This window comes from Suncus etruscus, chromosome 9, assembly GCF_024139225.1.
Source record: "Suncus etruscus isolate mSunEtr1 chromosome 9, mSunEtr1.pri.cur, whole genome shotgun sequence".
Taxonomy (NCBI): domain Eukaryota; kingdom Metazoa; phylum Chordata; class Mammalia; order Eulipotyphla; family Soricidae; genus Suncus; species Suncus etruscus.
In genome coordinates this window covers 76,451,200-76,478,936 of record NC_064856.1, presented here as the reverse complement: position 1 = coordinate 76,478,936, position 27,737 = coordinate 76,451,200, and positions in this window count along the sequence as shown.

Genomic DNA, 27,737 nt, shown 5'->3' with positions numbered 1-27,737 from the left:
AAATGCATACCCTGCTCGTGGATTGGCAGGATTAACATCATCAAAATGGCAATACTCCCCAAGGCATTATACAGATTTAATGCTATCCCTCTAAAGATACCCATGACATTCTTCAAAGAAGTGGATCAGACACTTTTGAAATTCATTTGGAACAATAAACACCCTCGAATAGCCAAAGCAATCATTGGGAAAAAGAATATGGGAGGAATTACTTTCCCCAACTTTAAACTGTACTACAAAGCAATAGTTATCAAAACAGCATGGTATTGGAATAAGGACAGGCCCTCAGATCAGTGGAATAGGCTTGAATACTCAGAAAATTTTCCCCAGACATACAATCAACTAATTTTTGATAAAGGAGCAGGAAACCCTAAATGGAGCAGGGAAAGCCTCTTCAACAAGTGGTGTTGGCACAATTGGATAGCTGCTTGCAAAAAATTGAACTTAGACCCCCAGCTATCATCATGTACGAACGTAAAATCCAAATGGATTAAAGACCTCGATATCAGCCCCAAAACCATTAAGATATATAGAACAGCACATAGGCAAGACACTCCAGGACATTACAGGCATCTTCAAGGAGGAAACTGCACTCTCCAAGCAAGTGAAAGCAGAGATTAACAGATGGGAATATATTAAGCTGAGAAGCTTCTGCACCTCAAAGGAAATAGTGCCCAGGATACAAGAGCCACCCACTGAGTGGGAGAAACTATTCACCCAATACCCATCAGATAAGGGGCTAATCTCCAAAATATACAAGGCACTGACAGAACTTTACAAGAAAAAAAACATCTAATCCCATCAAAAAATGGGGAGAAAAAATGAACAGACACTTTGACAAAAAAGAAATACAAATGGCCAAAAGACACATGAAAAAGTGCTCCACATCACTAATCATCAGGGAGATGCAAATCAAAACAACGATGAGATACCACCTCACACCACAGAGAATGGCACACATCACAAAGAATGAGAATAAACAGTGTTGGCAGGGATGTGGAGAGAAAGGAACTCTTATCCACTGCTGGTGGGAATGCCGTCTAGTTCAACCTTTATGGAAAGCGATATAGAGATTCCTCCAAAAACTTGAAATCGAGCTCCCATATGATCCAGCTATACCACTCCTAGGAATATACCCTAAGAACACAAAAATACAGTACAAAAACCCCTTCCTTACACCCATATTCATTGCAGCACTATTTACCATAGCAAGACTCTGGAAACAACCAAGATGCCCTTCAACATATGAATGGCTAAAGAAACTTTGGTACATATACACAATGGAATATTATGCAGCTGTCAGGAGAGATGAAGTCATGAAATTTTCCTATACATGGATGTACACGGAATCTATTATGCTGAGTGAAATAAGCCAGAGAGAGAGAGAAAAACACAGAATGGTCTCACTCATCTATGGGTTTTAAGAAAAATGAAAGACATTCTTGCAATAATAATTTTTAGACACAAAAGAGAAAAGAGCTGGAAGTTCCAGCTCACCACAGGAAGCTCACCACAAAGAGTGATGAGTTTAACTAGAGAAATAACTACATTCTGAACTTTCCTAATAATGAGAATGTATGAGGGAAATGGAGAGCCTGTTTAAAGTACAGGCAGGGGTTAGGTGGGGAGGAGGGAGACTTGGGACATTGGTGGTGGGAATTTTGCACTGGTGATGGGTGGTGTTCTTTACATGACTGAAACCCAAACACAATCATGTATGTAATCAAGGTGTTTAAATAAAATTAAATAAAAAATGGACAAATAATACATAAAATCAAAACTTTATGCATAAATAATCAAAGTTAATTTCCCATTTGAAATAATTTTAGGCTTTATAAAAATACTTTATGTAACAACTTCATTTGTCTTAAAATGTAAAGTACAGTAAATTGTAATGTTATGGCCTATGATCTATGATTGTATTTGTACAATTGAATTTTTGGGGACCCAATCAATGGAGTATAAATTCAGAGAATTTTTTATTTATCTGTTTGTTTTGGGACCACATTATGCAGTATTCAGGATTTACTCCTGGATCTGCATCCAGGGATCAGTCCTGATATGTAGTGCTCTAGGGACATATGGGGTACCAGAGATCAAACCCAGATTAGTTAGGTACAGGGCAAGTGCCCTACCTACCTTTACTCTCTCCAGCCCCTAATTAGCAACACTTTTGAAGTATTTTCTTTAAAATATAGTGTCTGAAGTGAGATCCCCAAAACTTTAAACACAAATTTAGGTCTGTAATTACACACACCTAGATCTTTTTAGTCTTTTTATACAATGTAATTTTAAGAAAACATTCATTTAAAAAGAGATAGATTTGCCATGACACTATCTTTGTCTTTGATTTTCCAATAGCTTTGAATTAAATAGAATTGAGTTCTGGCAAAACAAGACCAATGACCTTAGGTCAGGAAAAATACCAGTTGGTAAAGAAGCCAGTAATTAACCATTTAAAAAAGAAATGTACTACCTATAGTGTACCTATAAGAATTTGAAGCACTTTACCATTATTTTAGACAAAACAAGAGACACTTAAGGACTATATGGTCATCATCCTCTGAATTTATTGGTTTTCTCTTTTTCTGTTTTTTGCTATTGTTTATTTGTGTCTTGGCCAAGCCCTACTGTGATCAGTGTTACTCCTGCCTCTGCACTAAGTGATCACTCCTGTTCAGGCTCAGAGGGCCATGTTAGTGCAGGAACCAAACTTCCATCACTGCTTGAAAGGCAAGTGTCCTACTAACTATACAACTCTTCTGGACCTGGAGTCTCTTATTTATTTTTTGTTTTGTTTTTGTTTTTGCTTTTGGGCCACACCCGGTGACGTTTAGGGGTTATTCCTAGCTATGCGTTCAGAAACTGCTCCTGGCTTGGGGGACCATATAGGACGCTGGGGAATCAAACCGCAGTCCATCCTAGGCTAGCATGGGCAAGGAAGACACCTTACCGCTTGCGCCACTGCTCCGGCCCCTGGAGTCTCTTATTCTGATGAATATAATTTTACATTGTTTTGCTCATTTCCCATTTTATCCTACCCAGAACTATGGCTACCTGAGAAACCACTCAGGTTTCTGAGTGTGCGATTGGCAGTGCCCAGGACAGTGCCGGGAATTAAGTGACCTCCACTACCTGAGGCAGAGGGTGTGTCTGCTTGGCAGTGCTCAGGGCAGTATTGTGAGATTTAAAATGGGAAAAACCCCAGTTTGAGCGTATTGGAGTGAGACCAGCAAGAGCGCAACCAATTCATTTAGTTTCATGGCTGCACATTTCTTCCAATCAAGGAACTTTACCACAACAAATAATAAGAGTAATGTACATCCAAGTTCACAATGGTAAGACTACGTAAAACCACATCTTGTGACTTAAAAAGCTAGTTCTGGAGTCCCAACAAACACCTACTACCTACATAGAATTTCTTATCAATATTTTAGAGAGCAATTGCTATGAATGTTCAACTAATTTATAAAATTTATTAAATGGACAGCCTCGAAGACTCAAGAAGATATGACAGTAGAAAATGAGAAAACTTCAAATAGAAATATCAGGGATGAAAAATATAATGTGTGAAATAAAAAATCTCACTGGAAAGCCTAACTATAGTAGTAACAGCTGGTAAAGACAGAATCTGTGATATATAGGATGAGCTGCAGATCAACTCCATACATTAGAAGTGACTGGAAAAAAATTCCTCAAAGGTGAGAGTAGAACTCTGAGATAAGCTCAATAGACACATCATAAGAATAATGGAGGTTCATAAGAATAATGGAGGTTCCAGAGACACAGGAAGAGAACCCCACCCAATGAAGAATCAAAAGTCAAGGACAGCATTACTGAGAAAAACCCAAAAGTAAGGAGTCCATGAAACCATATTCTGAATGACCGAAGAGTACCAACTAAAACACTCCAAAGAAAACCACGCCAAAGCACAGCTTTAAAAATAGTATGGATATCCTTAAAGGGATTGCATTCAATTTATGTAATACTCTGGTAATAACTGTCATTTTAATGATGTTATTCTTCCCATTCCATGAGCACGGTATATGCTTTCATTTCGTTGCACCCTCTTTTATTTCTTGAAGCAGTGTTTTATGGTTTTCTTTGTATAGGTCTTTTACCTCTTTAATTAAGTTGACTCCAAAGTTACTTAATTTCCTGAGGCACATTGTGAATGAGGTTATTTTTGTAATGTCTTTTTTTCTCTTTAATTATTTGTATTAAAAAATCTTTATTACAGTGCTAAACTAATATACATTCAGTGGAAGCCATACTTCAAATACTGACCTTTTTCTGGTTTAGTAACATGAAATGTGATATTGTCCAGTGATGCTGCTTAGCCCTTTTGAGTCTTAGCTCTTTGTCACAATCAGGATACTACATTATTGAATATTTGTATAGTTTAGAGCACCCTGTAGTGCATTTGTGCTCAGAAATTTTTCTGGTAATAATCAGGATATCCTCTTTGGTGTTGGAGATTGAAGCTTGGCTTCTTGGATGCATAATATATCTAATTCTATCGGAATATTCCTCTAGCTTCTGCAGTGTGATTCTGGCTTCAATCTGGAGGACTGACCAATATAACATTTTAAAGGCTATTTTTTTAACGTTCACAAAAATATATTGGAATGTAAGTTACTAAAATTTTTGAGAACTATTTGTAACACATATTATGAGCTAGAAGAATATTTCCCCAGCAACTTCACTATTTTAACTTTTTTTTTAAATTAAGTGACTGTAAGATACGGAGTTAAAAAGTTATTGGTAGTTGAGTTTCAGTCATACAATGTTATAAGATTCATTCCTTTATGTGTTCATTGACATTTTCTTCCACAAATTCTCCCAGTTGCCCTCCCGTTCCTTCCCTTTATCTTCATCTACTATTTAGGCCTTCATTGTTTACTAAAGAAAGAAGCACTTTGAAGAGGGACACATCAACTCATTCATTTTATTTATTTTTTTTAATTGGGGAGGAAGTGCTTAAGGGGTATTTCTAGCTCTGTGCTCAATAGTGAGTTTCATACATGATAGTTTTTTTATAACTCCATTCCAGTGAATGATTAAAAAGTCAAATACTCATCTCTGAATTCTTTTCTCCACCTTTCACCTCTTCATAGTAACTTGTTTCTTCAACTGGTCTACCTCTAGTCCTTATGACACTGTCACATCATTGTCACTAGTTTGGATATCTATGATTGGGTTTCGACTTTATCTTTCTAAATAAAATCATATTCAAGTTCCCTGATTACACATCACCAAACCAGTAAAAACTCTGTCCATTTATATTTGGTTTTATCATTGGCATCATGTTGTATTGGACTTATATGCAACAGCATCATATTCTAAATCTACTTTATCAGTTCTTTTTCAGTTTGCTCCCTTGAGTCTGAATTCAGAAGTAATAAAAATTGATTTTTAAAAGTGGCAAATAGACTATATCATTCATTCTTTGTTTATTGATTTTAAATGAACCAAGTTCTTGTGAACTTTGGAAATCAAGGTATTGGTATTATTTAACTTTATTTATAAAACTTTCTCTTGTCATCTTTAATCAAAACGTCATTGCACGTTTCTCTTCTCATTTTCTGTCTCATATTGTTCTGCATCCAGATTATGTCAGTTTCTCCAAAATGTCAACATCTAAGGCTTCAGAACCATTTTTCTGTTTCCTCTTCCTATGTGTAATTTACTTTTCATCATTATTTGCATAGAAGTCAAATATTTTGCTAGATTTAATTTCGTTTATATTTAAATTAAATCCTCACAGGATTTTTTTTATCAATTTTGCTAATAATTTCTTTTAGAAACTATCATACTTTAATTTTTGTTGTACTGGGTCCTTTTCTGACAGTTTTCTGAGATTATGTCTTACTCTGTTTTCAGGAATCTCTCTTGGAAGGCTCAAGAGATCTTATGGGATAACAGATATCTACCCAGGTAGATTTACCCAGCTACCCAGTTAAGCAACATTGAAGGCAAGTCCCTATCCACTGTACTATCTCTTCACAATTTACATTATATTTTTTGCTTAATTAATTGTGATTTTCTCCTAAAATTTTTAGTTAACCGTTATGTTTATGAAAATGGTAGTCAATTTGGTTTTCTCTCATTTTAGTATTCCTGGTAGTGTACATGTATAAATGTCTATAGACATATAGTAAAATTTTTTATTTAAAAGAATAAATAAAAAAGAATAAGTAAATATGTTTTCAGAAACTATTGCCTATTGATTGGGAATTCAAAGCTCTATGTATATAAAAACCTCATTCCTAAACCAACAACTTACATGATATAAAACAAAACTCCCTTGGGCTTGGTGATTTCCTCAAACAGTTTAACAATAGTTGGTGTGTTTTCAAATTAACTTTTCAATCTCTAAACATAAGTGTTTCAATAGAACTAATATAATCCAGAAATCATTGTTGGAGGCTCAAAACACACTGAATATACATCTGTGTCATAAAATTTAGACAAACTCAGTGACTATTTTTTAAGTATTTTTAAGCAATTTCAGGATGATAAGTAAGATTGACTCTCTTCTGTAAAACAACTAATAAAATAAAGCAGATACGCAGAAATGTAACCCAAATATGAGTGTGTGATCTCAGTAGTCTCTATTTTGAAGGGCACTATGACCTAAAATTATTAATTTTGTCATGTATTTGTAAGTTTTATTTATTCAATCTATCTCCTGTATTTTTGCTTATAATATTAGAGATTGATGTTAATTAGAATCATAAAATAAATCAAATTTTTATTTAACAGGTCAATAGTGATCTCATCAGAATAATATTTTGTACTAATTGCTATGAGTCTGTCTGAAAGAAAATACAATGAAATGGTCATTCTAGTTTCCAAAAGACAATAATCAAAAATGACAATACCAACTAGAGACAATATACTCCTTCCAGCTTATTTCCACTGTCCTTATTTCTACATATGTCTTTTGTCTTGTCCAAGTCTTTCTTTTTGTTACAAACCACAGAAGTTGAACTTAGAATTTTATAAACTAGACCTCATTTTTTGTTTTAAAATTGATTCCACATTTACAGGACATTTTTGGAATCTACTAAGCATTCAAATATTTATGATTGTTGCTAATGTTAGAAATGATATATAGTCTTTCCCTTAAAGCACCAGGAGACATTTTTTTCATTAGGTTCTGGAAACTTGATTGGCTCTGTTTCTCAAGAAGCTTGGGATCATTTTTCCTAAATTATTAGTTGTTAAGAAAACTAAAGTACTACCGGGCTTAAACAAATGGGTCCTCCTCTCCTCTCCAGCCTTCCCTTACTCTTCTTCTGGGTTCCAGTGACATCATTGTTCACTGTCCTTTGGGGCTAGCTAGGTTGGAGCCAGAGAGGAAATGTGGAACCTCACTACTTAATTCCTTCTACCAAATGCAAACCTCAGTCTTTTTGGGTCTTTCTCAGCATCTTTTCTTCCTTCTCTTCAGTCCTCTTTTTCCCAAACTGTACAGATATTTTTCTAAATTTCAATTGATCATAGACTTTCTGTCAGATTGGATCTATACTTCTTTCAACAGCCTAAGAAATCCAGCACTCCAAATCACTAATTGCAAAGTTGGGAAACTTAAAAAAACATCTACTGTGAGGGGTATGGGGAGAAATTGTGGAAAATCTCCATGTCCACCCAAAAGCCTGAACCTTATAGATGAAGACCTAAAATCAAAACTTAATGGTTTAACAATGAAAATCAAGGAGTAACAAGTCTGAAAAATTAATAAATCTATAGATGAACAATTCAACCACCTCAAAGAACAATTCTTTCAGAATATAAAAAAATCAATACAAATAGAACTGAAGGAACTAAAAACATGTTAGCAATCCATAATAGTAGAATTACACAGGTGGAGAATCACATACATGAACTTGAAGAAAAATTACAAGCCATTTTGGATAAAGAAATTAAAAAAGAAAGTAGAGACAAAACCCTGGAAGAAAATGTAAGGTACTTAATGAACAAAGACAGGAGAAATAATCTCCAAATTATAGGAATTCCAGAAGGGGAAGAAAATGGGAAAGGGGAAGAACAAGTAGTGAGGGAGATAATAGCAGAGAACTTCCCACTTTTTTTCTCTTGGGAAAGAGATGTCTCTCCAAATCCAAGATGCACAAAGTGCAAAACAAAATAGACCATAACAGAACAACACCAAGACATTTTTTTTAACACTAAGACATTTGATAATCTAAATGGCAAAAAGCAAAGAGAGTGATTGACTCTTTAAAGAAGTAAGTGAGAAAAAAATGTATAAAGGAAACTACATAAGAAGTGGAGTGACATATTCCAACTATTGAAAGAGAAACTTTCCACCTAGAGAGCACTGCCCCGAAAAACTCTAATTTACATGGGAGGGAAGGTTAAAAATATTCTCAGACAAAAAAAGAATTTGCAATATTTGTGCTAAACAATCAGATCCTAAATGAGCTTCTCAAAGAGCAATTAAACAAAAAAAAATCCCCAATTGTAATAATGACAACTCTATACAATATAATGGCACAACAGCTCTTACTGTCAATAGTTTTTCCTTAGGGCCTGAAAGATAGCACATCGGTAGGGCATATACATTTCACACAGCGTGACTGACATGGTTAGATCCCTGTCTCATATGGTCACCCAAGTCAGGAGCGATCTGAGCACATAGCCAGGAGTAACCCCTAAGCATCACTGGGTGTGTCCCAAAAAACGAAAAAAAAAAATGTTTCCTTAAATGTCAATGGATTAATTTGGGGTCCTCAAACTTTTTAAACAGGGGGCCATTTCACTGTCCCTTAGACAATTGGAGGGTCTAACTATAGTAAAACTTATGAACGAATTCTTATGCACACTGCATATATCTTATTTTGCAATGAAGAAACAAAACAGATACAAATACAATATGTGTCCCACGGGCCATAGTTTGCGGACCACAACTATCCCATTAAGAACAGATAAAGCTGTTTATTTTGAGTAGGTGTCCAATCAACTGATCTTTACAGATATCTATAATAATTTTCTATAGCTTTTATCCACAGAAACAGATGCAAAATGTATTTGGAAGCCATGGACTCCCACTACAGTACTCACTATAAGTAGTTTTAATGTCTTCATTACTATGTTTATAATAACTTCTTGATATTTTTGTCCACAGCGGTTCTTGGAGATATAAATTGGTCACCCCAGTTTCACATCACAATGCTATACTATGTTAGCCTCAGAGACAGGGCTCATTATGAGAATGTAATGTAACTAAAATCCTATTTATTTTCTACTTGATTATGCCTGATAATATAATCTAATGTTTATGTCCACAGATAGCAACGGAATATGCAACTTTATGCCATGAATTCCTGTTACAGAACTCATTCATTGAGTATGTTATTGTAACATGTTTTCAATTGTAGATAGTTTAGCATTATATCATAATGCTCATGTTTTTGGATTACTTTTAGGAAAGGAAACTGGATGCTTAAGACCTGCTAAAAAATATTTTAAGGTATAGAAAACTTTCATAATGCTCATTACCTATCACTTAGTTTTATAGACTTGAAAATTACAATTCTTTTTAAGAACGCTCTAAAAACCATCTACCCATTAAGCCTATGTGTGCTCATGAGTGTATGTGTTGGCTATCTGAATGTCTGTCTGTAATATATATATATATATATATATATATATATATATATATATATATATATATATATATATATATATATATATAATGTCTATGATGTATTTGTCCTTCCGTCTGTCATTTATAACCCTTATTTCTCCCCTTTGCTTACCACCTTACAAATTCTTTACTATCCCTTCACTCTCTCACCCTTATCTGTTATTTCCCCCATTTACCCTCAGTTCTAAAATCCTCATGAAGCAGAACATTCCCCTACCCAAGCCAGCTGTCAACCAGCTTCCAAAGTTAAAAGAGATTCTCAGCCTGAAAAAAAGAAGCTGATACACTACTGCTACTGATGTGCTCTTGGCGGCCCCTTTTTCCCCACCTGCCTTCGCTGTAGACTTTTGCTTGCTACAACAGTCAGTTTCTGAGAAGCCCCCAGCTCGAGGAAATTTCCTAATATGTGACTGCTGGGATCCAGTTTTCAGACTCCACAAAACCAAATCACAGGCTGAAGCCATGCTCCAGATTTTAAACACCACCCCCATCAGACTATTTCAAAAGACTTAAAGGGAACATGTATATCTATTTTGAATATTTCTTTTTTTTATTTAAACACCTTGATTACATACATGATTGTGTTTGGGTTTCAGTCATAAAAGGAACACCACCCATCACCAGTGCAACATTCCCATCACCCATGTCGCAAATCTCCCTCCTCCCCACCCGACCCCTGCTTGTACTCTAAACAGGCTCTGCATTTCCCTCATACATTCTCAATATTAGGACAGTTCAAAATGTAGTTATTTCTCTAACTAAACTCACCACTCTTTGTGGTGAGCTTCCTGAGGTGAGCTGGAACTTCCAGCTATTTTCTCTTTTGTGTCTGAAATTTATTATTGCAAGAATGTCTTTCATTTTTCTTAAAACCCATAGATGAGTGAGACCATTCTGCGTTTTTCTCTCTCTCTCTCTCTGACTTATTTCACTCAGCATAATAGATTCTGTGTACATCCATGTATAGGAAAATTTCATGACTTCATCTCTCCTGACAACTGCATAATATTCCATTGTGTATATGTACCACAGTTTCTTTAGCCATTCGTCTGTTGAAGGGCATCTTGGTTGTTTCCAGAGTCTTGCTATGGTAAATAGTGCTGCAATGAATATAGGTGTAAAGAAGGGATTTTTGTATTGTATTTTTGTGTTCTTAGGGTATATTCCTAGGAGTGGTATAGCTGGATCGTATGTGAGCTTGATTTCCAGTTTTTGGAGGAATTTCAAATTGCTTTCCATAAAGGTTGAACTAGACGGCATTCCCACCAGCAGTGGATAAGAGTTCCTTTCTCTCCACATCCCCGCCAGCACTGTTTGTTCTCATTCTTTGTGATGTGTGCCATTCTCTGTGGTGTGAGGTGGTATCTCATTGTTGTTTTGATTTGCATCTCCCTGATGATTAGTGATGTGGAGCATTTCTTCATGTGTCTTTTGGCCATTTGTATTTCTTCTTTCTCAAAGTGTCTGTTCATTTCTTCTCCCCATTTTTTGATGGGATTAGATGTTTTTTCTTGTAAATTTCTGTCAGTGCCTTGTATATTTTAGAGATTAGCCTCTTATCTGATGGGTATTGGGTGAATAGTTTCTCCCACTCAGTGGGTGGCTCTTGTATCCTGGGCACTATTTCCTTTGAGGTGCAGAAGCTTCTCAACTTAATATATTCCCATCTGTTAATCTCTGCTTTCACTTGCTTGGAGAGTGCAGTTTCCTCCTTGAAGATGCCTGTAGTCTCAATGTCCTGGAGTGTTTTGCCTATGTGCTGTTCTATATATCTTATGGTTTGGGGGCTGATGTCGAGGTCTTTAATCCATTTGGATTTTACCTTCGTACATGATGTTAGCTGGGGGGTCTAAGTTTAATTTTTTGCAAGTGGCTAGCCAGTTGTGCCAACACCACTTGTTGAAGAGGCTTCCCCTGCTCCATTTAGGATTTCCTGCTCCTTTATCAAAAATTAGGTGATTGTATGTCTGGGGAACATTTTCTGAGTATTCAAGCCTATTCCACTGATCTGAGGGTCTGTCCTTATTCCAATACCATGCTGTTTTGATAACTATTGCTTTGTAGTACAGTTTAAAGTTGGGGAAAGTAATTCCTCCCATATTCTTTTTCCCAATGATTGCTTTAGCTATTCTAGGGTGTTTATTGTTCCAAACAAATTTCAAAAGTGCCTGATCCACTTCTTTGAAGAATGTCATGGGTATCTTTAGAGGGATAGCGTTGAATCTGTATAATGCCTTGGGGAGTATTGCCATTTTGATGATGTTAATCCTGCCAATCCATGAGCATGGTATGTGTTTCCATTTCGCGTGTCCTCTCTTATTTCTTGGAGCAGAGTTTTATAGTTTTCTTTGTATAGGTCCTTCACATTTTTAGTCAAGTTGATTCCAAGATATTTGAGTTTGTGTGGCACTATTGTGAATGGGGTTGTTTTCTTAATGTCCATTTCTTCCTTATTACTATTGGTGTATAGAAAGGCCATTGATTTTTGTGTGTTAATTTTGTAGCCTGCCACCTTGCTATATGAGTCTATTGTTTCTAGAAGCTTTTTGGTAGAGTCTTTAGGGTTTTGTAAGTAGAGCATCATGTCATCTGCAAACAGCGAGAGCTTGACTTCTTCCTTTTCTATCTGGATTCCCTTGATATCTTTTTCTTGCCTAATCGCTATAGCAAGTACTTCCAGTGCTATGTTGAATAGGAGTGGTGAGAGAGGACAGCCTTGTCTTGTGCCAATATTTAGAGGGAAGGCTTTCAGTTTTTCTCCATTGAGGATAATATTTGCCACTGGCTTGTGGTAGATGGCCTTAACTATATTGAGAAAGGTTCCTTCCATTCCCATCTTGCTGAGAGTTTTGATCAAGAATGTGTGTTGGAACTTATCAAATGCTTTCTCTGCATCTATTGATATGATCATGCGGTTTTTATTTTTCTTGTTGTTGATGTTGTGTATTATGTTGATAGACTTATGGATGTTAAACCATCCTTGCATTCCTGGGATGAAACCTACTTGATCGTAGTGGATGATCTTCTTAATGAGGTATTGAATCCTATTTGCCAGGATTTTGTTGAGGATATTTGCATCTGCATTCATCAGCGATATTGGTCTGTAATTTTCTTTTTTCGTAGCATCTCTGCCTGGTGTAGGTATCAGGGTGATGTTGGCTTCATAAAAGCTATTTCGGAGTGTTTCCATTTGTTCAATTTCATGAAAGAGTCTTGCCAGGATTGGTAGTAGTTCCTCTTGGAAAGTTTGAAAGAATTCATTAGAGAATCCATCTGGGCCTGGGCTTTTGTTTTTGGGCAGACTTTTGATTACCATTTTTATTTCATCAATGGTGATGGGGGTGTTTAGATATGCTACATCCTCTTCCTTCAACCGTGGAAGATTATAATAGTCCAAGAATTTATCCATTTCTTCCAGGTTCTCATTTTTAGTGGCATAGAGTTTTTCAAAGTAGTTTCTGATTACCCTCTGAATCTCTGCCATATCAGTAGTGATCTCTCCTTTTTCATTCCTAATACGAGTTATCAAGTTTCTCTCTCTCTCTTTCTTTGTTAATTTTGCCAGTGGTCTATCAATCTTGTTTATTTTTTCAAAGAACCAACTTCTGCTTTCGTTGATCTTTCGGACTGTTTTTTGGGTTTCCACTTCGTTGATTTCTGCTCTCAGCTTTGTTATTTTCTTCTGTCTTCCTATTTTTGGGTCCTTTTGTTGAGTACTTTCTAGTTCTATTAGCTGTGTCATTAAGCTACACAGGTAAGCTCCTTCTTCCTTCCTGATGTGTGCTTCCAAAGCTATAAATTTTCCTCTCAGTACTGCTTTTGCTGTGTCCCATAAGTTCTGATAGTTTGTGTCTTTATTGTCATTTGTTTCCAGGAACCATTTTATTTCTTCCTTGATTTCATCTTGACCCACTGGTTATTGAGTATGAGGTTGTTTAACTTCCAGGTGTTAAAGTTTTTCTTCTGAGTCCCTTGGAATTCACAAATAATTTCAGAACCTTGTAGTCAATGAAGGTAGTCTGCAAAATTTCTATCCTCTTGATATTATAGAGGTATGCTTTATGTGCCAGCATGTAGTCTATCCTGGAGAATGTCCCATGTACATTGGAGAAGAATGTGTATCCAGGTTTCTGGGGATGGAGTGTCCTATATATATCCACTAGGCCTCTTTCTTCCATTTCTCTCCTCAGGTCTAGTATATTCTTGTTGGGTTTCAGTCTGGTTGGCCTATCCAGTGTTGACAAAGCAGTGTTGAGGTCCCCCACAATTATTGTGTTGTTATTGATATTGTTTTTCAGATTTGTCAACAGTTGTTTTAAATATTTTGCTGGCCCCTCATTTGGTGCATATATGTTTAGGAGAGTTATTTCTTCCTGCTCTACATACCCCTTGATTAATATAAAATGTCCATCTTTGTCCCTTACAACCTTCCTGAGTATAAAGTTTGCATTATCTGATATTAGTATGGCCACTCCAGCTTTTTTATGCGTGTTGTTTGCTTGGATAATTTTTCTCCAGCCTTTTATTTTGAGTCCATGTTTGTTCTGACTATTCAGGTGTGTTTCTTGTAGGCAGCAGAAGGTTGGATTGCGTTTTTTGATTCATTTAGCCACTCTGTGTCTCTTAACTGGTGCATTTAGTCCATTGACGTTGAGAGAAAGAATTGTCCTGGGATTTAACGCCATCTTTATTTCAAAATTTGGTGTGTCTTTTGGGTAGTCTTGTCTTAGATTAGGTCTTTCAGTTTTTCTCTTAAGACTGGTTTTGTGTCTGTGAAGTTTCTGAGCTGTTTTTTGTCTGTGAAGCCATGTATTCTTCCATCAAACCGGAAAGTGAGTTTTGCTGGGTATAGTATTCTGGGTGAAGCATTCATTTTATTCAGTCTTATCACAATATCCCACCACTGCTTTCTGGCATTGAGTGTTTCTGGTGACAGGTCTGCTGTAAATCTCAGGGAAGCTTGCTTGAACGTGATTTCCCCTTTTGATCTTGCTGTTTTCAGAATTCTGTCTCTATCTGTGGGATTTGTCATTGTGACTAGGATGTGTCTTGGGGTGGTTTTTCTGGGGTCTCTTTTGGTTGGTACTCTTCGGGCATGCAGGATTTGATCACATATATTCTTTAGCTCTGGAAGTTTCTCTTTAATGATGTTCTTGACCATTGATTCTTCCTGGAAATTTTCTTCCTGGGTCTCTGGGACTCCAATGATTCTTAAGTTGTTTCTGTTGATCTTATCATAGACTTCTATTTTCATCTGTTCCCATTCTTTGACTAATTTTTCCATTGTCTGTTCATTTGCTTTAAGTTTTTTGTCCAATCTCTCCTGCTGTATGGAATTGTTATGTTTCTCATCTTCCACAGCACCAAGTCTATTCTCAGCTTCTGATACCCTGTCCCAGAGCTTATCCATTTTGTCATTCACTTCGTTTACTGATTTTTTCAGGCCTTTTATTTGACATGTTATTTCAGTTTGGAGTTTTGTGATTTCTGTCTTCATATTTTCTTGATTCTTATTAGTGTTCTGTTCCACTCTATCCATGGTTTCTTTGAGGTCTTTGAGCATCTTCCATATTGCTACTCTAAAGTCCTTATCTGAGAGGTTGATTAATTGGTTGGTCATTAACTGGTCATCAGAATTGTCATCTTCATTCTCTATGTCTGATGCTGGCCTGCGTTTTTTCCCCATTGTCACACTTGTATTGTGGGTTTTTCTACGTGTTGTGGCGGTATTCATTGGTTATATGATGCAGGCAGCACACTTCTCTGGCTCCGCCCTTTCTGGATGGGCCGACTTGCCTCCAAGGTAGGGGAGTCCTCTGTGGATGAAGCCTCAAACAGGATCAAATCTTAGGCCTGAGCACGCAGCAGAGAAGACAGTCTGGAGAGAAATTCTTGCTTCTGTGATCCAACACAGTTCTTAGTGTGGTTTTTTTTTCTTCTTGTGATGGTGTTCTTTTTTTTAGAAAGAGGGCATGGCTGTGTAGCACAGTGGAGCTAAGTGCCTTCTGGAGCCTCTTTTCAGCCCACTCTCAAGAGGTTCACGCAACAGGATAGTAGAGAGACACACACAGGCAGCACTCACAGTTTTTCACAGTCGGGCCCCACTGGACAGGCATAGTTTTCACTCGCTTGCTGGGCAGCTTCAGAATGCTGTATTTTTGGGGTTCGCTTCCCAGGACTCTGAGGAGAGCTTCAAGAATTCAGAAAAGACAAGACAGGGCTCCCTTCAGGTCCTCTGTTTCCTCAGAAGAAGCACAGCCAGGTGGAGACTCTGCAGGTAGAGGAATCAACACTCTGCCTGGAAACCCCCACATCCAGCCATTTCTTACTCACTCACTTGCTGGGTAGCTTCAGTTTTTTAGGGGTTCGCTTCCCAGGGCTCTGAGGAGAGCTTCCAGAGTTCAGGAAAGACAGAGAAGAGTAGGACAGGGCTCCCTTCAGGTCCTCAGTTTCCTCAGTAGAAGCACAGCCGGGTGGAGACTCTGCAGGTAGAGCAATCAGCACTCTGCCTGGAAACCCCCATATCCAGCCATTTCTTACTCCTGAATATTTCTTTAGATGTATTTTCTTAATAGGTAAAATTTTTATTGAATATCTTCTTATGTACTGGCAATTTCCCCCATTTTGGAAAAATCTGTTTGATAGGGAATTCTAGAAGATAAGACTCACTAGTGTTTAGAGTTCATTTAGAACCAGGTTATGGGGATTGTTGGACTTGTTACCTTTGCACCCATATAGACCAGCTATACTTTGTGCTATTGTTCCTTTTTGCATAGGGACATTAAAATGGGGAAATCTTATGTAATAGAGTTGGGAATACATAAATGTTATACCACAGTGGGGCCTTACCCCCTGAACACTTGTCATAGTGTCTTGGCTTAGGCTTCAGAAGATCAGACATTGATCATTCACCCCTATACCTTGAATACCATCTATGGAAACAACCACAGTTTTCTACACCATCACCAGTAATTGAACTTCTACCAGGGAAGGTCCTACTGCTGCTCTGGTATAAACATACTCCAAAAAGGGTTCTTAGTAACAGCAGCAACCTGCTTTCAGGGCAGGGTTCTCTGTATTGCCACCTTATGGTGAGATGAAACTAGAAGTCATCCTGACTTTGACTTAGGATCTGTACAGAAACCAGGATCTCTAACTACAGAAACCTGACAGCAACAACTGGGACTGTGAAGAGCTTTTACGGAGGCACAGATAATGACTTTGGGTTGAACAACCTAGTAAGCCTGGAGCCTGGAGTTGGTCTTATACCAGAATACTTTTATGGATAAGGTATCCCTGTTTTTAGGCCAAAGGTTTTTCTTTTCTATTTCCCCCATATTTGACTTTGCTTAAGCAAACAACAACACTGCCAACCATACATTTTTATTGTATTTTTTATCTCTTATCTTTAAACAAAAAAGACATACTAAACCGTCTGCTATTGTACTAATGACTTTATTGGAGATACAATAATTTTCACAAATATACTTGATACTAAACTTTTTCTTCTTTTTTCTTCTCTTCCATTTATTTTTTTAATTTTCCTTCTGTTTTTTTAAATAACTTTGCTTTCTGTCATCTTGAAACAAATACATTATGATCATTATGTCAACTATGTGGTGCATTTCTTTAAATAAAAAATGGTAAAATACAATAAAAAATTAAAAATACATAAAAAGAAAAACTAAAGTAGTCATCGGGGAAGAAAATATTTACACAGGGGCCAGAGAGATAGCACAGCTGCGTTTGCCTTGCAACCAGCCGATCCAGGACCTAAGGTGGTTGGTTCGAATCCTGGCATCCCTTATGGTCCCGTGTGCCTGCCAGGAGCTATTTCTGAGCAGATAGCCAGGAGTAATAATTGAGCACTGCTGGGTGTGGCCCAAACACCAAAAGAAAAAAAAAGAAAGTAAAAAGAAAGAAAAAAGAAAAAAATAATAAAATATTTCCACACAAAAAAGGGGGTTATGAGCAATAAATGGCACATCTCTGACTGCAATAGAACCACCTAAGGTTATTCCCAAAAGCTTGTATTAAAAAAAAATGTACTTTTTTCCTTCTCCTCCTTTGCTCAGGACATTTATATGAGTTTGGAGGATAACAACAGATTTTCTTGTAACAGAATTTAAATTCCCCTTATTAAGAACTTTATGATGACTTCTTAAAGATGATTTGTGGTGACCATTTATCTCATTGGTTGGTTGTTTGAATTATTTTTTTTTTAAATTTAAAGCACCAATACATAAGAACACGAAACCAAAGTGTCCATCAACAGGTAATAAAGAGGATGTATTACACACATATTATGCAATACTACTCAGCTATATAAAGAGACAAGATTATTCTACATGCAACAAGGATATATCTAGAAGGCATTATACTTGGTGAATAAGTATGTCAGAAAAAGAAAATGGAACACTATTTAAATGATTTGTGCCATAGTGAGTAAACAAATAAATGGGTGAACTAAATATAGTAAAAATATCTCTTTATATTATAAAACCAATTGGTAGTTGCTATAAAAGAAGGGACAATATAGTTACATCAGTAAAAGAAATCAGTTGGATAGTGAAGAAGAGAATTGGACTTACAATGGTGAATTCAATATGGGAGATAATAAACACCTGGAGATGCTCAGAGGTTAGTTCTGGCTCTATAGTTAGGTTTTGGTGAACCATATGGGATGCTCATATTTAATAATGTATACCTAGAATTTTATATTATAATAAAGTGTTACTTCCAATAATAAAACATATATTTTGAAACCAGTTAGAACTTGCTCAAATCATGTGTATTTACTGAAAAATAATATTTGGGTAAGTTAATTACCATGATTCCAGTGGGATGGGAGGTTAGTTAAAAGACTAAAATAATTTTTATTTCAACTATATTTTTCAAAAATACAATGGAAAAGGACTACTGTGAAATAATTACTATTCACTGAGGAATAGGAAATATTTATTTTTCTGGGAGAGTTGGGTGATATATTCTTAAATAATAAACAGAACATATAAGAGCCAAACCTGTGTAGCAGGCAAGCATAGACATCTGACTTGTAGAACATTATGTTGGAGATATCAACTGTTAGAAGGAAACCTAGCTCAAAGGAGCATGTTTAGGGAAGCTAAAAATAAGTTGAATGTTGAACATTAATGTAAATTTTAAGTCATCTTCATGTAGATTCTGCATATGTTTGCATAAAAACATACATTACTATTGCCATAGTATACATTATAGAATAAAATAAGTAATAATTGACAATCACATTAGCAAATAAGTTTTCAACAACAAATACTAAATTTTATGTGTGCTAAGAGAGTGTGCCATACTAGTTTTTAGATCTGGAAGTCAGATAACTGAGTGAATGCGCTGATTGCCTCTTACTAGTTTGGCCTTTTTACTACTGTACTACAAAGCTGGGTTTCTGCTTTACTTTCCTCACCTATAAGAATGTTCTAATAGTAGCCCCACCTAATAAGTGGTTGGGAAACTTAAATTAATCTTTTGTTTTTATTAGTTTTTCAAACAAACTCTTGCATGTCATTTTTTATATCTCAGTAAATGTTAGCATCAATAAAAGTTCTTTCATACAGTGCAAAATAACATTTTGGCCAAGGCTTAAATGTATATGTGTATTTTTAAATACACACTAATACATATGCACAACAAAATTGCCTAATGTTGGATTTCTAAGACAGAATCACCAGTAGGTGATAATGTGAAGAAAATGAAAGTTAATGTCATCCTAGGTAAGTCAAAAGAGTCTTTCTTTTTCCTGAACTGTTTATTCTAGTTCATTTTGTCTGTACTCAATAATATTTTTCTTTGAAATTCACATGAATGTTATCTTTTTCTGTAAGTATTTTTGTTCTCCTCGTTTACTTTTATCCTAGTAATAGTAATAGCCACTCTATTCTTTCTCCTATATTTAGATTTGTACATACCTCACGTACTGTCATCTGTTATTCCTATTTGCTTTTCTTTCATTCTCAACTTTATTAAAAACATTACTTTCACTTGATTATTGACATCTATCCTTTGATCATTACAATAAAATCAAAGAAAAAATTTAAACAGAAAAACGAGACAAACTTATCTCCAGAGTGTCTTACTATAATATTATAATGGAAAGGGTGCTTGCCTTGCCTGTGGAATTGAGTTGGGTTTTATCTCTGGCACTGTATATGATTCCCTGAGCACTACCAGGAAAGACTTGAGCACAAAGCCACAAATAAGGGAGTGGTTAGAGAAAGAAAAAGAGAAAAAACAAATAATCAAAACAAATATATAATGAAAGAAAGTATGAATGCACAATGGTTAGATCATAGCAGTCTTCTTGGTGTGTGTTGTATATTGTTTTTTGAGTATAGCAGTCTTTATAGTAATGCTTCCATAAAAAGATAGGTGTGTTATAACTAAACACATACTGTTTAGTTATCAGACATTTTAAAGCATTAGCTTTCATATTGGAGAAGCAGTGCAGTGGTTAAAGCACTTACTTTATGCAGCAATTCAAGTTTGATCCCAGGTTCTCTATATGTTCCTGCAGTTGAGGGAGTGATCTCTAATTGCAGAACCAGGGGTAATTTCTGAGCACCAGAGAATGTGACTCAAAAGACAAATATGAGAAACAAAACCATTATATCTTTTTTTGTTGTATGGAAGGTGGAACTCAATGTATTAAATATATAAGAATTTATATAATAGTGGAAGGACTATACACATCAGAAGGACATAATGTTCAAGAGAGACATATGTTAGACAGACATAGAGGTGGGCACCACACAGGCATTCACATATACATAGATAGAAAATAAAGATCAATCAATAGATTTTAGTTGAAAAACCAATTCTGCTGAAACAGGTTTGTAGTTGGTCTTACAGCAAGATGATTCATGGGTAGGGAAACCCTATATTTTAAACCAAGATTATTTTCTTTCTATTTTCTTCAACTTTAATTGTGCCTATGGCAAAAAATTGCCACCCTTTTATAAGTTTTAGAAAGCTGTTCCTGCCTTTATCATAGAACCCTGGGGCACATATTACATTGTTTTACCTTATATTTCTGCAAATTTCTATAAATTTAATGAGAAATAAAAGAAAGGATGGGGGCCAAGGGGCCAAGTAGTCTCAGGTGCATTGGTGAAGATAAAAAAGGACAGAAATAATATCCAAGCCAGAGTCAACAACAAAGAAATCAAGAAGCCCAGACTCTAAAATCTAAACTTTAAATGGGTCTGTTAAACTGGCAGGCAGGGGCAAATTGTGCAGATTGGATTCCACTCTGGAAACATGGTGGAGGGAGGTCACCACTGGTGTTTGTATTGGCCCTGACTCATTGTATGTCTAAAACACAACTATGAAGGACTTTGTAATACCAGTGATTTCAATAAAACAAATAAATAAAATATAAGCATGTAAAAAAACCACATTATGATGTCATGTGAGAAAATGCATATATGTTTAGCAGATATTGAATGGTCTTATAAATGTTTAAAGGCATACAGAGATTAATATGGTATTTTATGCAATGTTTATAGTCTCTTTTCATGTCTATCAGTCAATTTTGTGTAAGATAACTTAACACTTTTTATCATTGGAACATATTATTGTTATTGTGGAGAAAATATACTACCAAGAAATCAAGAGTATTTTAAGAGTACACTTACCAAGTTTCTGATGGCATTAACTAAACAGTTGGAAATGGTCATCTTAAGGTCTTTTACTAAGTAACTAGAAATGCAGCTGTTGAGCCTTTCTGAATAATTCTAGACTAGAGATTATGTTTTCATTTTCTTTTGAATTTTCCAGTCTCTCAGAAAACAAAACAGCATGAATTATTAGACCATGGAAATTTTACCAGGGAAGAAATAACCATATTAAAAATCTCTTTTTTATAAATAATTTAGTTTGTTTTAGGATGTAAAGTCTCAAAGCACTCATGATTTACAGTTTAGAGTACCATATCTATTTCCTGAGGAATGCCAGATGATTTTTCCAGATGGGTTGTTTGTGAGACTAGGTTATTTATTATAGGTGTCAGTTTTATTTCTCTCTCTAAAGTTCTCTAATTAGCTGAAGAGGAAAAAGGAAATCTGCTTAATTCATTTAAGAAACAGGATACGAAGTCAACAGAAACAGCTTATTCTTAAATTAAATGTGCCAGAAACTGACTGATATTTGACGTGTAATTTTAACACCTACCATTTGGGGGTGGATTTTAGGAGAATAGTTTTTCATAATAAAATATTTCTTGTTGAGAGACTAGAACAATAATACAGGGGCTTGGATATTTATCTTATGTGCGACTGATCCTGGTTTAATCCCCAGCATCCCAAATGGTTCCCCAAGACCACCAGGAGTGGTTTCTGAGTATAGAGTCAAAATTCCTTAGCACATTCGGGTGTAACCCCAAAACCTATTCAAAACAAAACAAAGACGATTTCTGGTTGGTTTGGAAGATAATTTCCAAGAGATGACTTTATTTTTTTAATTTTGTAATTCATATGGCATGAATATTTTATAAACAGATCATGGCAGAGATTCTACCTCATATTGCGATAATGTATCTTTTGAACATGTCTCATTTATTTATTTGTTTAAAGATGGTTTTTGGGGGGACTGAAGTGATAGAACAGTGAGTAGGATTTGTCTTTCAAGCTTCCAAGTAGGGTTTGATCCAAAGCATCCCAAATGGTACCCCAAACCTGCCAAGAATAATTTCTAAGTGCAGTCAAAAGTAACCTCTGAGTGTCACCAGGTGTGGCCCAGAAAATAAAAAATAGGTACGTTTTCTGTGTCCTTTGCAGAATATTTTTTAGGTTATGATTGCTTTTTCAACTGCTTTTAGTAATAATGGCAATTATAGTTATAATAATAACTTTATTATATTTAATATATTAGTATATATTAATAACATAATAAATATAATAATAATAACTTTATACACTTATTAAATACCCACTTTAGTATAGTGGTTTGAATTAAATGAGAAAACATTCATCAAAGATGTCTAGGTAGCAGTTTGTGAAGATGGATATCAAGTCTAGGTTTATCTGATTGAGTTAAATACTGTTATTTTGAGTAGTTCATTCTATAATGTAACATGTCCAAAAGTTCTTAAAATAATATTACTTTTTTCATATCACTTATATTATAATTTTAGAAAAAATATTCCTAGACAGGGGAAAATTTATACGTGGAGTTTGCACTTTCTACCCACTTCTGGTCTTTATATTCTTCATATTTTGGAGTACAAAGTTTCCAGGAATTTATGTCTTAGTTTAAGTGAGAATTCAGTGTTTTTTTTTTTTTGATGCACAAATAAACTTGGTGAATGTAAAATATAATTTTCTAGCACCTATCAAATGATATTTTACATTCACAAGTTTATTTGTGATGTATTCATGAATTTATAATTTTATCTTCTTCAATGCTGCTATAAATTTTTATAAACTGAACATATCAAAAATAAAGAAAAATAATAGTGTATGTGTAGTTTTTGTTGTTTACTTTTAGATCCTTAAAGAACATCCTTGACAAATATAAAATTTTTCAGCAGATTTTGTGTTATAATATATGTGAATTTTTACTTTCTAAATATTATTTCATGGTAAATGAAGTCAGTCAGAATGAGATGTACAGAATGATGTTTCTCAGTTGTGGACATTTATTTATTAAAGATAAACAAACAATGAGGTAGCAGCAAAAAAATCCAAGGGGCCCATTATGGGTAATTGACACACACACAAAATTGAGTTGGGAAAGAGATGAGTATATTTGTGATGGGTGTGGTGTAAGAATTATGCCATGTAGAGGGGCTGGAGAAATAGCACAGTGGTAAGGTTTTTGCCTTGCAAGCGTTGACCCAGGACCAAACCTGGCATCTTGTATGGTTCCTTGCGCCTGCCAGGGGTTATTTCTGAGCAGAGAACCAGGAATAACTCCTGAGCACGCCGGTGTGTCCAAAAAATCAAACAAACAAACAAACAGAAAACAAACAAAAAATAAGAATTATGCCCATTAGAAATCATTATTAATAATAGTTTACAAGCAAAATAAATGGAGAAGAAAAAATAAAGCTATTCCTAATACCTATTATTAGTACTAATTTTGCTATTGGTGCTAACATTCTTTATTCTTCAAAATATGCTTACACTTACTTAATTTAGTAGTAAGCAAGGGTAAATGTCTTTGGTAATTTTTTGGTTTATTTTTCTTTTATGAAAATTATATAACATCTTCTTTCCATTTTTTTCTAACTTTTTCTCATTTCTTTTGTTTCACAAATAATAATGAGTTAAAATCTATAAATGTTATGAGACCAATACTTACATAGAAATTCTAGGTATTATCATGGTTGAAGTATAATTTTAAAATATATGCTTCATTTTAAAGTTAATCTTAAGGTTTTTTTGTTTGTTTGTTTGTTTTGGTGTCATGCCCACTGGTGTTCAGGGGTTATTCCTGGCTCTGCAGTCAGAAATTACTCCTGAGGAGTGTATTTGGGATGCACCTGGATTTTTCAGGGTTTATTCCTGGATTTGCTCACAAGGATCCCTCCTGAGTATGCTACAAAGACCATATATGTTGCTATGGGATATAACAAAGGTTGACACATTACAAGAAAACAACTGAATTAGAAAGGGGAAACCACTGAACTCTGCTGGAACTCAGAAGCCAGCACACCTATCTGCCTGTTTTCTGTGCTGTGCTCCATTTTTGGCCTGATTTTATCCTGTGCATGGCTCATCTGAGGACGGCTCACATTCCCTGGAGCCTGCTGGAGGTGAGCTTACATGCCCAGAAAGGGGAAGCCCCTGAACTCTGCTGGAACTCAGATGCCAGCACCCATATCTCCCTGTCTTCTGTGTTGTGCTCTATTTTCGGCCTGATTTCATCCTGTGTGTGGCTCATCAGAAAATGACTCACCTTCCTTGGAACCTTCCCTGGAAGTAAGTTTACAAGCCCAGAAAGGGTGGAGCCAGAGGAGAACGGCCGCTCAGCTTCGCTTCCTGGCCATGCACATCATTTAGCCAATGAATACAACCAGAACATGTAGAAAAACCCTCAATACAAGTGTGACAATGGGGAAATGACGCAGGCCAGCGCCAGACATAGAGAATGACTATGGCAACTCTGATGACTTGCACATGACCAACCAACTAGTCAGTCTCTCAGATAAGGAGTTAAGAGTCGCAATATGGAAGATGTTCAAAGAACTCAAAGAAAGTATAGAAGAGAACACTAATAAGAATCAAGAGAATATAAAGATAGAAATCAGAAAACTCCAAACTGAAATTTCAGGTCAAAAAACAAGTCTGAAAAACTCAGTAGATGAATTGAAGAAAAACATGGTTGAGCTTTCCCATGGGTTAACAGCAGTGGAGGATAAAATTAGTACACTGGAAAATGGGATGAATAAAAATTCATACAGCAGAAGAAATTGGAAAAAAGCCTTAAAACAAATGATCAAACAATGGAAAAATTACTCAAAGAATGGAAACAGATGAAAATAGAAATCTATGATAAGCTAAACAGAAACAACTTAAGAATCATTGGAGTACCAGAGATCCAGGAAGAAAATCCCCAGGAAGAATCAATGGTCAAGAACATCATTAAAGAGAAACAACCAGAGCTAATAAATACATGCAATCAAATACTGCATGCCCGCAGAGTACCAACTAAAAGAGACCATACAAAAAACTCCCCAAGATACATCCTAGTCAAAATGACGAATCCTACAGATAGAGACAGAATTCTGAAAGCAGCAAGATCGAAAAAAGAAATTATATCCTTGAGATTTACTGCAGACCTGTCACCTGAAACACTCAAGGCCAGAAGGCAGTGGTGAGACATAGTGACAAAACTCAATGAAATAAATGCTTTGCCTAGAATACTGCACCCAGCAAAACTCACTTTCAGCTTTGAAGGAACAATACATGGTTTCACAGACAAACAACAGCTTAGAAACTTTATAGACTTAAAACCATTCTTAAAAGAAAAATTAAATGGCCTACTTTAAGACAAGACTGACCAACTGACACACCAAACTTCGATATAAAGATGGCACTAACTCCCACACAATTCTTTCTCTCAATGTCAATGGACTAAATGCACCAGTTAAGAGACGAAGAGTGGCTAAATGGATCAAAAAACTCATTCCACATCCTGCTGCCTACAGGAAATGCACCTGAATAGTCAGAACAAACAGAGACTCAAAATAAAAGGCTGGAAAAACCATCCAAGCAAACAACACCCATAAATAAGCTGGAGTGGCCATACTAATATCAGATGATGCAAACTTTGTACTTAGGAAAGTTGTAAGGGACAAAGATGGACATTTTGTATTAATCAAGGGATATGTACAGCAGGAAGAAATCACTCTCCTAAACATACATGCACCGAATGAGGGGCCAGCAAAATATTTAATAAAATTGTTGACAAATCTGAAAAATATTATCAATAACAACACAATAATTGTGGAAGACCTCAACACAGCATTGTCAACACTTGACAGGTCAACCAGACTGAAACCCAACAAGAATATACTAGACCTGAAAAGATAAATGGAGGAAAGAGGCCTAGTAGATATATACAGGACACTCCACCCCCAGAAGTCTCGATACACATTCTTCTCTAATGTACATGGGACATTCTCCAGGATAAACTACATGCTAGCACATAAAACATACCTCCATAATATCAAGAGGATAGAAATTTTGCAGGCTACCTTTGCTGACTACAAGGCCTTGAAATTATATGTGAAATACAAAGGGACACAGAAGAAAAACTTTAACACCTGGAAGTTACACAGCCTAATACTGAATAACCAGTTGGACCAATATGAAATCAAAGAGGAAATCAAAACCTTCCTAGAAACAAATGACAATGGAGACACAAACTACCAGAACCTATGGGACACAGCAAAAGCGGTACTGAGTGGAAAATTTATATCTTTGCAAGCACACACCAGGAAAGAAGAAGGGGCATACCTGAATAGCTTAATGACGCAGCTCATAGAATTAGAAAGTACTCAACAAAAGGACCCAAAAATAGGGAGACAGAAGAAAATAACAAAGCTGAGAGCAGAAATCAATGAAGTGGAAACCCAAAAAACAATCTAAAAGATCAACAAAAGCAGAAGTTGGTTCTTTGAAAAAATCAACAAGATTGATAGACCACTGGCAAAACTATAAAAGAAAGAGAGAGAGAAACTTGATAACTCGTATTAGGAATGAAAAAAGAGAGATCACTACTGATCTGGCAGAGATCCAAAGGGTAATCAGAAACTACTTTGAGACTCTATGCCACTAAAAATGAAAACCTGGAAGAAATAGATAAATTTTTGGACTCATAATCTTCCATGGTTGAATGAAGAGGATGCAGCATATCTAAACACACCCATCACTATTGAAGAAATTAAGACAGTAATCAAATGTCTGCCCAAAAACAAAAGTCCAGGCCCAGGTGGATTTACTAATGAATTCTTTCAAACCTTTCAAGAGGAACTACTACCAATCCTGGCAAGACTCTTTCATGAAATATAAAAAACAGGAACACTTCCAAATAGATTTTATGAAGCCAACATTACCTTGATACCTAAATCAGACAGAGATGCTACCAAAAAAGAAAATTACAGACCAATATTGCTGATGAATACAGATGCAAAGATCCTCAACAAAATCTTGGCAAATAGGATTCAATGCCTCATTAAGATGATTATCTACTATGATCAAGTAGGTTTAATCCCAGGAATGCAAAGAATTTCCATCCCAGGAATGTAAATCTATCAACATAATACACAACATCAAAAAAAGAAAAATAGAAATCACATGATCATATCAATAGACGCAGAGAAAGCATTTGACAAGGTCCAACACCCATTCTTGATCAAAACTCTCAGCAAGATGGGAATGGAAGGAACCTTTCTCAATATAGGTAAGGTCATCTACCACAAGCCAGAGGCAAATATTGTCCTCAATGGAGAAAAACTAAAAGCCTTTCCTCTAAATTCTGGCACAAGTAAAGGCTATCCTTTCTCACCACTCCTATTCAACATAGC